We start from the raw sequence: 13,369 nt of genomic DNA on the forward strand, positions 1-13,369 counted from the left end.
AAACTGTGGCAAACTTAGAGTCAAAACATTTAACAACCCATTATTATTGTATAATTTGGTTGTAACAATGAGAAGAAGTGGCAGGATTCAAATCCCAGTGACACTTTTTTCAGGAAATTAGCAAGTGGCTCCTATTAAGAATGATACAACTGAAAGAAGAAATTGAAGTGATGCAGCTGCAAGCCAATGAATGCCAAGGAACGCCACCACCAGAAGCTAGAAAAGACAAGGAAGGAGTCTTCTCAGAGTCTCAGAGGGAGCACGGCTCTGCTGATACTTTGATTCTGGACTCCTAGCCTCCAGAAGTGTGAGACAGTACATTTCTGTTGTGTAAGCCATCAAGTTTGTGGTACTTTGTTATAGTAGCCCTAGGAAACTAAAACAGGGGGCAAGAAATAAGATATAGTCATGTTGTTTGCATATGCATGAGGAAAACTGGAAAGAATGGAATGAAAATCAAAGTGGCTTCCTATTGGGGTGAGGGGAAACAAGATGGATGAAGACAGATGGGGTGAGGTGTCTCAGTGTACCCCTTTTTATAATTGTTTTCATTTTTAAAGTAATAATTACTAATCAACATCATATTAAAAAGTAATTAGGTGGAGACCGTTACCATTATTCAATGTCAAAAATTAAGGAGTCCTGGCAATGGTTAATCTTTATTGTAATTTGAGATCTAACCACTCAGTGCTTGAACCCCTCCCTCCCACCATTTATAAAGCAAGATTCTAAAGCACATTTAAGAAAACTCACCTATTCAACGGCTTCCCAAGAGTTAAGCTTTTCTCTGCTGTTCCATAAATATGTCATATTCACCCCTACATTCAAGCCTCTGCTCATGTTTTTCTCTCTAGCTGAGATTCTCTTCCTCACCTTTCAGCTACTGCAAATATAACTTATCCATCAGTTTGGCTCAGATATCACATCCTACACAAAGCACCTTTTACCATCAATTCTCAATGATTGTTACTTTACCCTTTTTTTTTTTAAACTATACTGTGTCATTCAAGCCTTGATTATATACTGTCTTTTTTTAAAAAAATAGATCTTTATTGGAGTATAATTGCTTCACAATACCGTGTTAGTTTCTGTTGCACAACAAAGTGAATCAGCCATATGCATACACATGTCCCCATATCCCCTCCCTCTTGAGCCTCCCTCCCGTCCTCCCTATCCTACCCATCTAGGTCATCGCAAAGCACTGAGCCCATCTCCCTTATACTGTCTTTTATAATTCTCTATTTGGGGAATTTGTCTTGTCTCACCAATTTCACTAAATTGTAAGTTCTTTGAAGGTAGGGACGGTGGCTTACAAGCTCGTGCAGCATCCACACTGCCTAGTACAGTTTTCTGTACACTTTCTCCTTTGGCCATTATCTCATCCCTTAGTTTCAAGTATCACCTCTATTTGGGATAACATCCAAACCTGCCTCCCAGCTCGGACTTCTGGATCCCTTCTCCCATCATTCTCCCTTTACTGTGTTGCAACCACATTGGTCTTTTTTCTATTCTGTGAACACATTAAGCTACTCTCCATATTAGGATTTTTGTACTTCCTGTAATCCTTGTCCCCCAGTCTTTATAAAAATAGGCCCTTCTCATCAGTCAGGCCTCAGTTCAAATGTCACCTCCTCGAAGAGGCCGTCCCTGACCCTCTTCCTAATGTAGCTTCTTTATCCTCAGACACTATCACATTATCCTCTTGTGTTATCTTCATAGCACTTATTATTATCCGAAATTATCTTATATGCTTGCTTACTTTGTTATTATTTGCTCCCCCTACTATATTATAAAGTCCACGAGAGGACCTTGTCAGTCTTACCAATATAATCCCACACTTACGGCAGCATCCTGGCACATAGTAGGTATGCAGAAAAATTGTGTTGGATTTGTTGAAAGACCAAATGATGGAAAGAATTGATAGTTAATATTTCGTAAGTATTTTATTTGCTTCATCAAATTCTATTCCATTGTTTGATCTGTTGTGGCAGCAGCAGTGCATGCAGCTGCTGAAATGGGTTTCTAAATCTTCCAAAGCATAAATCTCAACAAGACCCCATGGAGCTTGTATGAACAAACCCTCAGAGCAAGGTAGTTGTAAATACAAATAGTGAGCGTCCAGAAAAACATGTGTTTATCTTCACTCTCCACCAGAAATGACCCTAAAATGAGAATAAAGAAGGTTTTTAAAGGGATAAAAGCACAAGGTCCAAAAGAATGGGAAGGGAGATAACAGCAGACCTGAGACCTCAAACACTTTTGAAAGGTGGAAAGCAGAATGAGAAGTGAGGAGAGTTGAAAAATCTGAAAACTAAGTGCCTACTTGGGGATGTCAGTGAAAGAAGGCAATTTGTGCAGCAGGACCCCAGCAAGTTTCAGGATTTAGAGATACAAGTTTGGGGGTGTGAAAACACACTGACAATGGAGGAGGGAGATACAGAGCTTAAAATAGGGTCACTGATTCCAGGTTTAGAAAATGAACATTTAGATTCCCCCAGCAGGTTGCATCCTGTCTTCTGAGCAGTTAGGAGTTGCCCCAGGATGAAGGCTGAGTTGTTGGCTGTGTGAGTAGCTGCTCCATGTTGCAGCAAGAGGAAGAAGGGTAAAAAATAGATGGGCCTGGTGGCTTAACTGCGTGGAACAGAGTATTTAGGAAATGTTTTACAAATATATTGGAAAACTGAGATGAATTGTGATAGGACCACAGAGCTAAGCACATAAAAAAACAAGAGAGTCATCAACTCAGGTGGAAATTAAAAGTTATACAAGCAAGGAAGCAGCCATTTTTCCCTACTGGGCTTGGCAGAAAATAATACTTACATAGTAACAAGAAGTTAAACATTAAATTTTTTAAAACAAGAGTGTGATATGATTATACTGAGGCAATGAAGGAAGGAACAATGGAGGTTCTGGTTTAGTGAAGGGGTGCTAAACCACCATCTTCTGGAACAGGAAGTAAAGAGAAAATAGCATCAGCATACCAGGCAATAGTGGTTTATAAGCATATTACGGTGGTTCTCTTCACTTTCACTTTCTGTGAAGACAAAACTATTTTCCTGTAATACTAAGATATTATTTTACACTGATGGTGCAAAAGCCACAGTGGGTAAAATTGCTGGTGCTTCAGCAGCATAAAACTGAGTAGTGGTCATTGTGTTCTTCACCACCACACTTGCAGTTAAAAAAAAAAAAGCCAGGTTCACTTAAAAATGTCCTCAATGAAGCAGTAAAAGTCATTACATTTATTGCATCTCAGCCTTGAGTCCACGTCTTTTTAACATTCTGGGTGGCGAAATGGGAAGAAGCATAAAGCGTTTCTCCTGAATACAGAAGAGCACTTGTGTGGCTTTTTAAGTTGAACTAGGCACTTAATGCATGAGACAGTATCTTAACTTGAAAGAACAGCTGACAAATTATGGTTATTCAGATTTGGGTGTTCGGCAGACGTTTTCTCAAAAATGAAGGAAGTAAGCCTGTTGTTTCAAGTAAAAATAACTGATCCCATTTGTTGCCAAGGAAAACATTTGAGCTTTCAAGGAAAAATTAGAGTTTTGTAAAACTTGTATCTCCCATAGTGAGTTTAGGGCTTCCTAATACTTAAAGAGATTTTTGATGAAATCCATGATATTAACATATATGATTTTCTAAATATTATATAATAAAATGTGTCAACATTTGGAAGATCTACATTACTCATTTTCCAAATGACCAATGCGTGATGTTATCCATTCAAAGTTCAAGACAGACAAAGGGTTTTAGTACAGCAGGGTACAAAAGTTCATTGGTATGGTTTCAGATTTCACATTGCAACTAACCTTTAAGAAACTACTGCAGTTGAATTTTCATGTAGTATCAAATCAGAATAGCCACATTATCTGAAAGGGCTATTAAAGTATTCCTCCTGCTTCCAGCTACATATCTGTACAATGCCAGATTTTTAAAGTTTACTGCCACCCAGACAACATATCACAGCAAACCAAGTGCAGAAGTAGATAGGACAATCTAGCTGTCTTCTATTACGCCAGACATTAACGAGGTTTGCAGAAAACGTGAAACAATGCCACTCTTCTCACTCAAATATTTTTTTGGGAAAATACAGTTACTTTTCATAAAATTATTTATATGAGCATGTTTATCACTGTTATTTTAAAAGGAATAAGTAAACAACTATTTAAAATGTTTCTCAGTTTTAATTTCTAATATGATAATTATAGATATAATTCACATAGAACCTCTTTGGCATCTCAATAATTTTTTAGACTGTAAAGGGGTCCTGAGAACAAAAAGTTTGAGAACCACTGGCATATAATTTAGAAATCTAGAGGTGAATAAATAGGAAACTGCAAAAAGAGTTGAAAATGGTCCATTTTTAAATATTATTTGACTTGTTAAGCAATGTACCTGTATTAATTTGATAAGGCAAATATAAATATTTCAAAACAAACAAACACCTTCCCTTATATAAACATTATAAGGTTATCTCATTTCTTTGGATAACATTTCTCTTCTTTACCAAAATGAGAGTGGAAACATCTCTGAGCAATTGGACAGCTGGAGGCGATAAGTGGAGTGATTCAAATGCCCAAACTCTCTGTCAGAAACATTTTTGTCCTTACTCAGATGGCCAGGATGGCTTCAGCCAGCCCCAAAGGACAGCTAGTAACCGCTGTCATTCTTACTTTAACACCATGACCCACTCAGAAATAATGCACCCGTCAGGCTGCCTTCTGAAAAGAAATTAAAATTTACCCAGCTACTCTGAAGACTTTAGAGGGGAAGGAGGAAGCATGCTCTCCTCAAACATCTATCCATGTTAGGGAATGCTTTCATAGAAGTACCCTGCCCAGATGCATGTTTTTAGAACTCCAAATCTTCATGACACTTACAGAATGGCAGTGGTTGCCAGACATGATTCATGGTTCAGCAGAAATGAGTCAGTGATCTGGGGAAATGGGACAAGTCCAAATGATAAAGAAGGCTCCATCTTTAATGCACTAAGGACAGCTTGCCAGACCTGCTGATTTGGCTAGCTACCAAGCCTGGGAATGAAGACACTGAAGAGACACATTTTTCAGATTTAACTGGACTTTTAAGCTACATATCACCATTCTGCTCTTAGGTTACTATTTTGTCTAAAATATGGTGTGGCTAAATATTATGACTCATTGTGTTAGCCCATTAACAACTCCTAAACATAATTTGAATGTGTTATTGTGGCTCACCAGTAATAATGCTCATTAAAAGAATGATTACTCAGAGCCTTCTGTTAACCCTGACCCAGCCTTTCCAATGTCCCTGTTCCACCTCCTATTACTGCCTCTCCTAATACCCTGTTTGTTTACTTCACAGAACCTACATATCACTTATAATTATATGTTTACTTATAGGTTTATTTGTTTAATATCTCTCTCCCTTACTGGACAGTAAACACCACAGGGCAGAGATGATCATGTTTGTTCGCTTTACCACTTGTTTATCTGGTTCCTAGCACAGCGTATGGCACGACATAGCTGTTCCAAAAGATGTTTGTTGTATGGATGTTAAGTGAATGAATTCAAATTAAGATTATTATAGCCTCAAGTCTGTTTCATTTTCATTTTTCAAGAAGCCTTGGGGGGGCTTCCCTGGTGGCGCAGTGGTTGAGAATCTGCCTGCCAATGCAGGGGACACGGGTTCGAGCCCTGGTCTGGGAAGATCCCACATGCCGCGGAGCAACTGGGCCCGTGAGCCACAACTACTGAGCCTGCGCGTCTGGAGCCTGTGCTCCGCAACAAGAGAGGCCGCGACAGTGAAAAGCCCGCGCACCGCGATGAAGAGTGGCCCCCGCTTGCCACAACTAGAGAAAGCCCTCGCACAGAAACAAAGACCCAACACAGCCAAAAAAAAAAAAAAAAAAAAAAATTAAGTAAATAAATAAATAAATAAGTCAGGAGCTCTTAAAAAAAAAAGAAAGAAAGAAAGTCACCATGTGCCTCCTTCCCAGCGTGGAATTCGGGGTGACCATCTTTGCTTTCTCTAAAGAAGAGTTTAGAAAGAAAAAAAAAAAAAAAAAAGAAGCCTTGGGGACTAGATGCCTGATCTCTTAAGTAAAGAGTGTAAGCCCTGAAATAGCCAAAAGGTAGTTTATTTACTTACTGACATCTTCAGCTCTCTCCATGCATCAGAATGACTCTTCATATAGAGAGTGCAACTGGAGTATATAATAGTAGACATTTTCTAACAGGACTCAAAGTTATGTTGGATTTTGTAACACAATTCAGTGTTTTGTATGTCCTGTTTGACCACTACTGAGTTAACCAACTTAAGTTTTCATGTCCAATGGCTATATTTCACTCATAGGAGTTTGGGGTTACAGGTGGGACGGTTATGTCTATGCTTTAACTTTTATTAACATTTATTGAGTTCTTCCAGGTGGAAAATTCTTGGTACACTAGACTCAAACTATAAAAACCAAAACCATAAAGGAAACGTCAGTTAATTTGACACTAAAGTTAAAAATATCTAATTATCAAAAGATACCATAAAGAAAGATCAAATGGGGAGAGAATATTTTCATAACACATAATGTCATATGATTAGTTTCCTAATCATATTTTAAAAATTCTTACAAATCAATAAGAAAAGAACAAACTGATAGAAAAACGAGTGAAAGATGTAAACAGACCCTACATAGAAAATGAACCCTAAATGATCAATAAACATATTTTTAAAAATCTCAACCTCATTAGTAACTGTGAAAATGAAAATTAAAATCACAAGAAGCCTTCATACCTATCAGAGTTGCAAAAATTAAAACATCTGATAATATCCATATTGGCAACAATGTAGAACAACCAGAACACTTATGTAATGTTGGTTGGAATGTAAATTGAAACAATTCCTTTGGAAAATAATCTGGTGTTATTATAAAGTTGAAATTGTACATACTCTGCCAGCAATTCCATGCCTAGACATACTCGTACACGAGGAGACTATGCTAGAACATTTATAATAACATTGTTCCTATTAGGAAAATAACTGAAAACAACCCAAATGTACATCAGTGATACAATTTTCTCACCTTAAAGTAAAATACTATGTAGCAGTGAAAGTGAATGAATGAGAGTTACACGCAGCCATCACAGATATACTTTTTAGAGAAAAAAAATGCAAGTAGCAGAGGAATACGTACATTATGATTCCACTTACATGAGAATTTTACAACAGTAAAATTAAAAATATTTTTTAAACTCTTTATTATGGAAACTTACAAATGTACACAAAGTAGAGCAGCTGTATAATGAACCCCTGCGCACGCATCACTGAACTTCAACAAATGGCAGATGTGTTTCTTTTACACATTCCTCTTTTCCCCACTTTGACTTATTTTAATGTAAATATAGGACTTTGTGTCATTTCACCTGTAAATACTTCTGTACCAAATTGTTTAAGGACATAAGGATATGTTGTAAAATTATGAAGGAAAACTGTTAAGAAAAATTTAAAGAGAAAACACATGATTTGGGCTAGGGGTTACCTCTGAGCAGGGAGGAAGGGACAGGATCAGGAAGACACTAGATTTAAAAATGATAGTAAGGCAGGCACACAGATATTTGTGCTATTATTCTTATAATATATCCATATTGTAGGTATTCTTCAGTATCTATTCAAAATGCACTTGTAAAACAATTCAGAAAATTCCATCTGGTGATCCTTGTCTACTTTGGGAGTATAGATGAGGAGGTTGAGAGATTGAATAGAGAAGGTTAGTAGGCAAGTGACAGGGACGTCTACAGAATCCCTTGGAGATCTTGACTTGCAGCCTCTGGAGTTGGTGGTGGTACAGAGGCTTTACCCAGCTCTTGCCTCAAAAACTTTTAAGGTGAAATGATATTTAGCATTGTCCAAGAGGGAAGAGCAAGAAGAGAGGGCTGCATTGGAAACCGCCAACATTTCCAAAGTTTGTGAGGGCAAAGATGTGGGTTTTCCCATGGGCCAAGTGGACACCACAGAAATTAGCTTGGTTTTCTATCTCAAAACAGATCTACCTCAAAGAACCACCTGCTAGGGTGAGTGACACGAACAGAAAGAGGCTGTGAGGGGTGTACTGTTGGAGTAGGGACTGAGGGGCAGGTGCTAGAACATTCAGTAGAGATGACAACATTCAGGTCAAGGAGCAGAACAAGGGGCCAGCCCCCCCGGGTGAGGAGGCCTCTATAGAGATTGCAGAAGTTCTCAGCACAGAAACAAACGGCACTTTATTAAAGCACACATGTCTGGGCCTGCGCTCTAGAGATCCTAATTCAGTAGGTCCAAGGTGGAACCTGCAAATTTGCATATCCACCAAGGCTCCAGGTGATGCTGACCTGCTGGTCCAGGGACCCACTTTGAGTAGCTTGTTCTGGGAGGCTCTTGAAATCTAGCCTCTGTCCCCCCTCTCTGAACTTATCCCAGACCATTTCCTCCTCACTGTTTATGTTCTGGTGACATCAGTTCCTTCAATTCCTTAAAGTTAACCATTGTCTCACTGCCTCAAATTTGTTATTCCCTCACCCTGCAACACTTTTCCCTAAACTCCGCTTTGCTGGCCTAACTCCTAGTCATCTTTTATGTCTCAGCTTAAACACCACTTTTTAGGAAAACCTTCCCCAACCCATTCACAAGGTTTGGTCCCTTTGCTTTATGCACCCTCCTTTATAACATTTATCACAATTGTAATTATATAATCACTGGAATTTTTGTCTGTGTTCTTTTCTAGATTCTAAGATCCATGAAGGCAGGGAATTTTCCTTGTTCGCTGCTTTAATCTTATTGCCTGTAACAGTACATGGCACATAATAAACGCTTAATATTTGTTGCATGAATGAGTAAATGAAAGTATATAGATTTTCCCAAAAGGTAGAAGAAAATGCCCCTAAATAATGTAATGTTTTAAAATGTTTATATAATATTTTACATTACATATCATATATAATTATTTATAATATTTTAAAATTTCCCTATATCATTTAAAACATCCTTTGCCTTTTTTTTTTTGGTCACGCCACGCGGCTTGTGAGATCTTAGCCGGTGCCCTTGACAGTGCAAGCGTGGAGTCCTAACCACTGGACCGCCAGGGAATTCCCAAGCATCCTTTGTCTTTACAGCTAATTTATTTCCTTTTTTATTTCCTCAGCACGCCACTTATAGGCAAATGTCCAGAAGTAGCTATAGCAAAAACTTAATAGCCAAAGCAGATATCAGCATCTATAAAAGGTAAATTTTTGCTGCTTCAGAGGGTTATGTACAAGCAAACATACTTAGTGTGACCCAGCTGTACATTCCTGGGAAAAGAATTTTGAGTCAGGATACAAAAAGGGATCATGGCCATTTGCTGTGAATTCCTGCAGACTCTTTCATCTGTGGGTAACGCATGAATGTATTTCAGCTCCTCCAATGAAGCTACGTTCAAGATTAACAAGTTTTCAAAAACAGCTAGCTTTAATGATATAGGATCCTACCCTTACAAAACAAAACAATTTCTTCCCAGTCAACTTGGAAATCAACAAATATAGGCAAAAAGGATTCTTCAATTTGCTAAACTAGGGTTATAAAAACATGGGTAGAATACTGAGAACACAAAGAGGCACACACATACAAGGTTAGACCTCAGTTGCCAGGTATATATATTACATTTTCTTGCAAAAATAGCAAAAAGGATACTTTTCTTTTTGACTGTGTTTTCCTTTATGGCAAACCAAAGTGTCTCATTATTTTAATGCATTTTTAAAGGCGTTCTCCAAATCAAAATCTGTGCTCCTGGGTTCTATGGAGATGCTTTAGGAATTTCAGTGGTGAGCAAGGTAGGACTGCATGCTCTCCTCCACCCCAACTCTCTTCAATCCGAGAAGCACTAATTTTATCTTTAAAAAGTGTGTGTATGTTGCTATAGAGCAGAAACTAACACAATATTGTAAAGCAACTATACTTCAATAAAAAATTTTAAAAAAAGAAAAGAAAAAAAAAAGTGTGTGTGTGTGTGTGAAGTATGTATTGGGGTAAGGTAATGGATTTACTGTGGGGAGAAAAATGGGGGGAGGAATTACTGCCAAAAGAAGGTTGGAAAACCCTGGCCCAGTCTAGCACAGCTAGAAGTTAGTTCCAAGTGTTACCTGTATTTATAGTCCCTTTGTAATGCCAGAGATACTGTGTCCAAATTTCCCAGTGTCCAGGGCATTCCTTGGAATGTCTCCAGTTCCACTACTCTCTCATTTGACCTTCAATCCTGCATTTCTGACTGTCTACTGGATATGGTCCCTCCATCTCCTCAGACTCAAATCATCCACCTCCTCCAGTTTCTCAGACCTTGACAGTGACCCCAGAGTTCTCTCAGGTACCCAGCTTCAAACTCATCCGTCCTGTCTAGTCGGTCACCAAGTTCAGCTTGGTTTCTTTTATTCTAAATATTGCCCTCTCACATCTTTTCTCTGCTTTCGCACTACCCCTACCCTGGTCTGATCAGAGCATCTGATGCCTGGAATACCCTTCACAGCTTCCTAAGTGGCCTCATGGCTCCATTCTTTTGGGGTCTAACTCATTCTTCCAGGCTAACTCTACTTAAATTCTCCCTTTCATCTTAGTATGTCCTTATACACAACCTTAAATGTTTTCCACTTGCTTTTGATACCACTTCTGAACTATTCTACTTTGCTTTCAAGGCTTTTCGAAATCATCTGGCTCCACTGTTTTCCAGTTAGTTCAGTCTCCTCACTGTCATCTAAAGATATTATTACTATTCCAGCATCTGTACTTTTATGTAAACATGTTGAGTTGACCTGGCCTGAAAGGACCTGTCCCTCTGCCTGCTTCTTCCGTCTTTTCTCTCATCTTTCCTCACCTGTTATCCCATGTTCGTCACATAGCCAAGTACTTGCAGTTCCCTGAAAACATTCGTCTCTAGGCCTTTCCCCTTGCTTTCCTCTTCCACCCTTAGTTTTCTCAACTAAAGTGGCACCTCCAGCGTTAATGCTTCCTTCATCCTGCACTTCAGGCAAAATATCACATCTTCCTTTGAGCTGCCATTGCATCCTATACATACTTCTGTTACAGCCCTTATTACACAGTATTGCAATGTTTTGATTATATGTCTGTCTGATTCCTCTATTAGACTGTGAGCTGCCCTCTTAGAAGAGTTTTAGACTTGGTTTCAAAACAAGGTCCCTGACCTCCAATAGCTCCCAATTGTTTTGTACCATCAATGAGTCACTTTAGTAACTCAGTAGGTATTTGTTGAATGAATAAATGAGTTAAATTTCTACCTAACTTCTTCTTACTCTTCAAGGTTCAACTAAAATCCCCTTATGTCTCTGAAGTCTTCTTTGACCTTTCTAGTCCTCCAGACCTTCTCTGAAGTCTGATAGTCTTATGGTTGTCCTATAAAAGTTAGGATGATTTCTTTTTATTATCATTATTTTTTTTATTGGAGTATAGTTCATTTACAGTGTTGTGTTAGTTTCTCCTGTATAGCAAAGTGAATCAGTTGTACATATACATATATCCACTCTTTTTTAGGTTCTTTTCCCATGTAGGTCATTACAGAGTACTGAGTAGAGTTAGGATGATTTCTTTAACTGGATTGCAAGTTCCTTGAGAGCAGGGACACATTTATATCGTCTCTGTCATTGCACTGGTCACAGTGCTGAGTTTAGAGCAAAAGCTCAATACATATTTGCTTTGTGATTAGAGTTATGTAAGTTCTGTACTTAGGAAAATAATGACAGCTAATAGTCTATTTGGAAAATCCTAAGTTTTTTCTTAATATGATTACTGTCATGAAATTCAGAAAATACTTAGTGAGTACATATTAATTTCCTGCCACCAAAACAGTGGTTGGGATACAGGCATGAATTCTATCACTGAAGAAATGCTCTCCAGGTAAAAATTAGTATTGCTACATGGAAGTTGTGTGTATTTCTTTCACTTTTAAATTTGTAAATGTTTAATTGGTTGATTGAGTAGTTTCTGAGTGACCACCAGGTTACTTTGTTTTTCAAGGCATGGGTATTTTGTAATTCTTCCTGGGTAGTTTTTCTCACGGGAGCACTGAAGTCTTTTTTGTATCTGAGATTGTCATGGTCGAGAATGGGGAGGATGAGTCTTGAATGATCTGGTCTAATTTTTTTGAAAGAGTCCAATCTATGACCAGAAACTAGTGGAATGGATAGGATTAATCTAAGTAAGTTGTATGTGTGCCGTAACTTGAGTGCTTACCAACTTACTTAGACTGACCAGATGCCACTGGGTGGTATACATCATGGTGCTATGATGACATCTTGCCAACATTACTGACCAGAGTTCCAGGGAGTGTCATCAGGCTTGCATAGAGTAGAAGGGTAGACACTGCCCTGTGTTGTGCAGTTCCAACCCTTTGCCACATCTTAGTCCAACTGTATCACTCCTGATTTAAATCTAAGTTGAGTTTCTTGTTTTCCTGTTTCTTTATGCGTTAGTTTACTCATAACTTAGTGACTACTATATTATGCATAACTACTATAGGCTAGAAGCCATGCTTGGTGCTCAAGATCCAAAGGTAAAACAATAGAACCCCTGCCCTCAAGGAGGTCAGTTGGATAACTAGATAGTAAAAATGTATACGCCATTGTAGAAATAATATTTAATATTGCCTTATGTTGACTCTGAAAAGCAAAATTCAATATACGAATATGTTTTTATACTAAAATCCCTTTAATCAATAGGAATACATAATTAAAGATATTATTAATACTAGTGCTATTACTACCCTATAATATGAATATTTTGCAAAAAGAAGATGAGGCCCTGCTTACATAACTAGAATAAATGTTAAGTAGTATTCTAGTAGTAATTAGGTGGTTAGGGAGGCAAAGTAACTCTTATAGGACTCTAAATACCAGTAATTCTCTATAAAAGTAATATATTTCCAGCACATTATTCATATATTATTACATTATAATACAAGAGGTAGCAAATGTCACCCTGGGAGTTAAGGCTGGATCCAGATTTTGTGGGGCCTGAAGCTCATAAAAGTGTAAAGACCTCTTAAAAAAATAAAATAAAATTAGATCACAAAATTGGATGTAGCCTGTGCACATGAAGAGCCTTGAAGCTTAAGCTTTACTTACTTCACAGAAAAGCTGATGGTAGACACATAAAAGATGAATATCCTTTCTACTCATCAGTCATATTAGGGAAAGACTTGGGCATTAGGGAGAAGAGTGCTCATTAAGTGGATATCAAAAAGTATATAATAAATACAATACATGTAAAATAAATCTTTAAATTGATCTTTGCCACAGCCTTATTCTACCTTTATTCTATCAGACTTTATTCTATTATTTGGTTTTTTTTTTAATTAAAAAAATACCACAGGTAT

General features: G+C 37.9%; 1 protein-coding gene across 2 annotated transcripts in view; it reads right to left on the reverse strand.

The window, feature by feature from the left end:
- The window catches only part of MYPN (myopalladin), a 75,689-nt gene that overhangs the window by 52,255 nt on the left and 10,065 nt on the right, over positions 1 to 13,369 (reverse strand). The window lies entirely within an intron of this gene.

The sequence above is a fragment of the Balaenoptera acutorostrata genome, chromosome 16, assembly GCF_949987535.1.
Source record: "Balaenoptera acutorostrata chromosome 16, mBalAcu1.1, whole genome shotgun sequence".
NCBI classification, from domain to species: Eukaryota; Metazoa; Chordata; class Mammalia; order Artiodactyla; family Balaenopteridae; genus Balaenoptera; species Balaenoptera acutorostrata.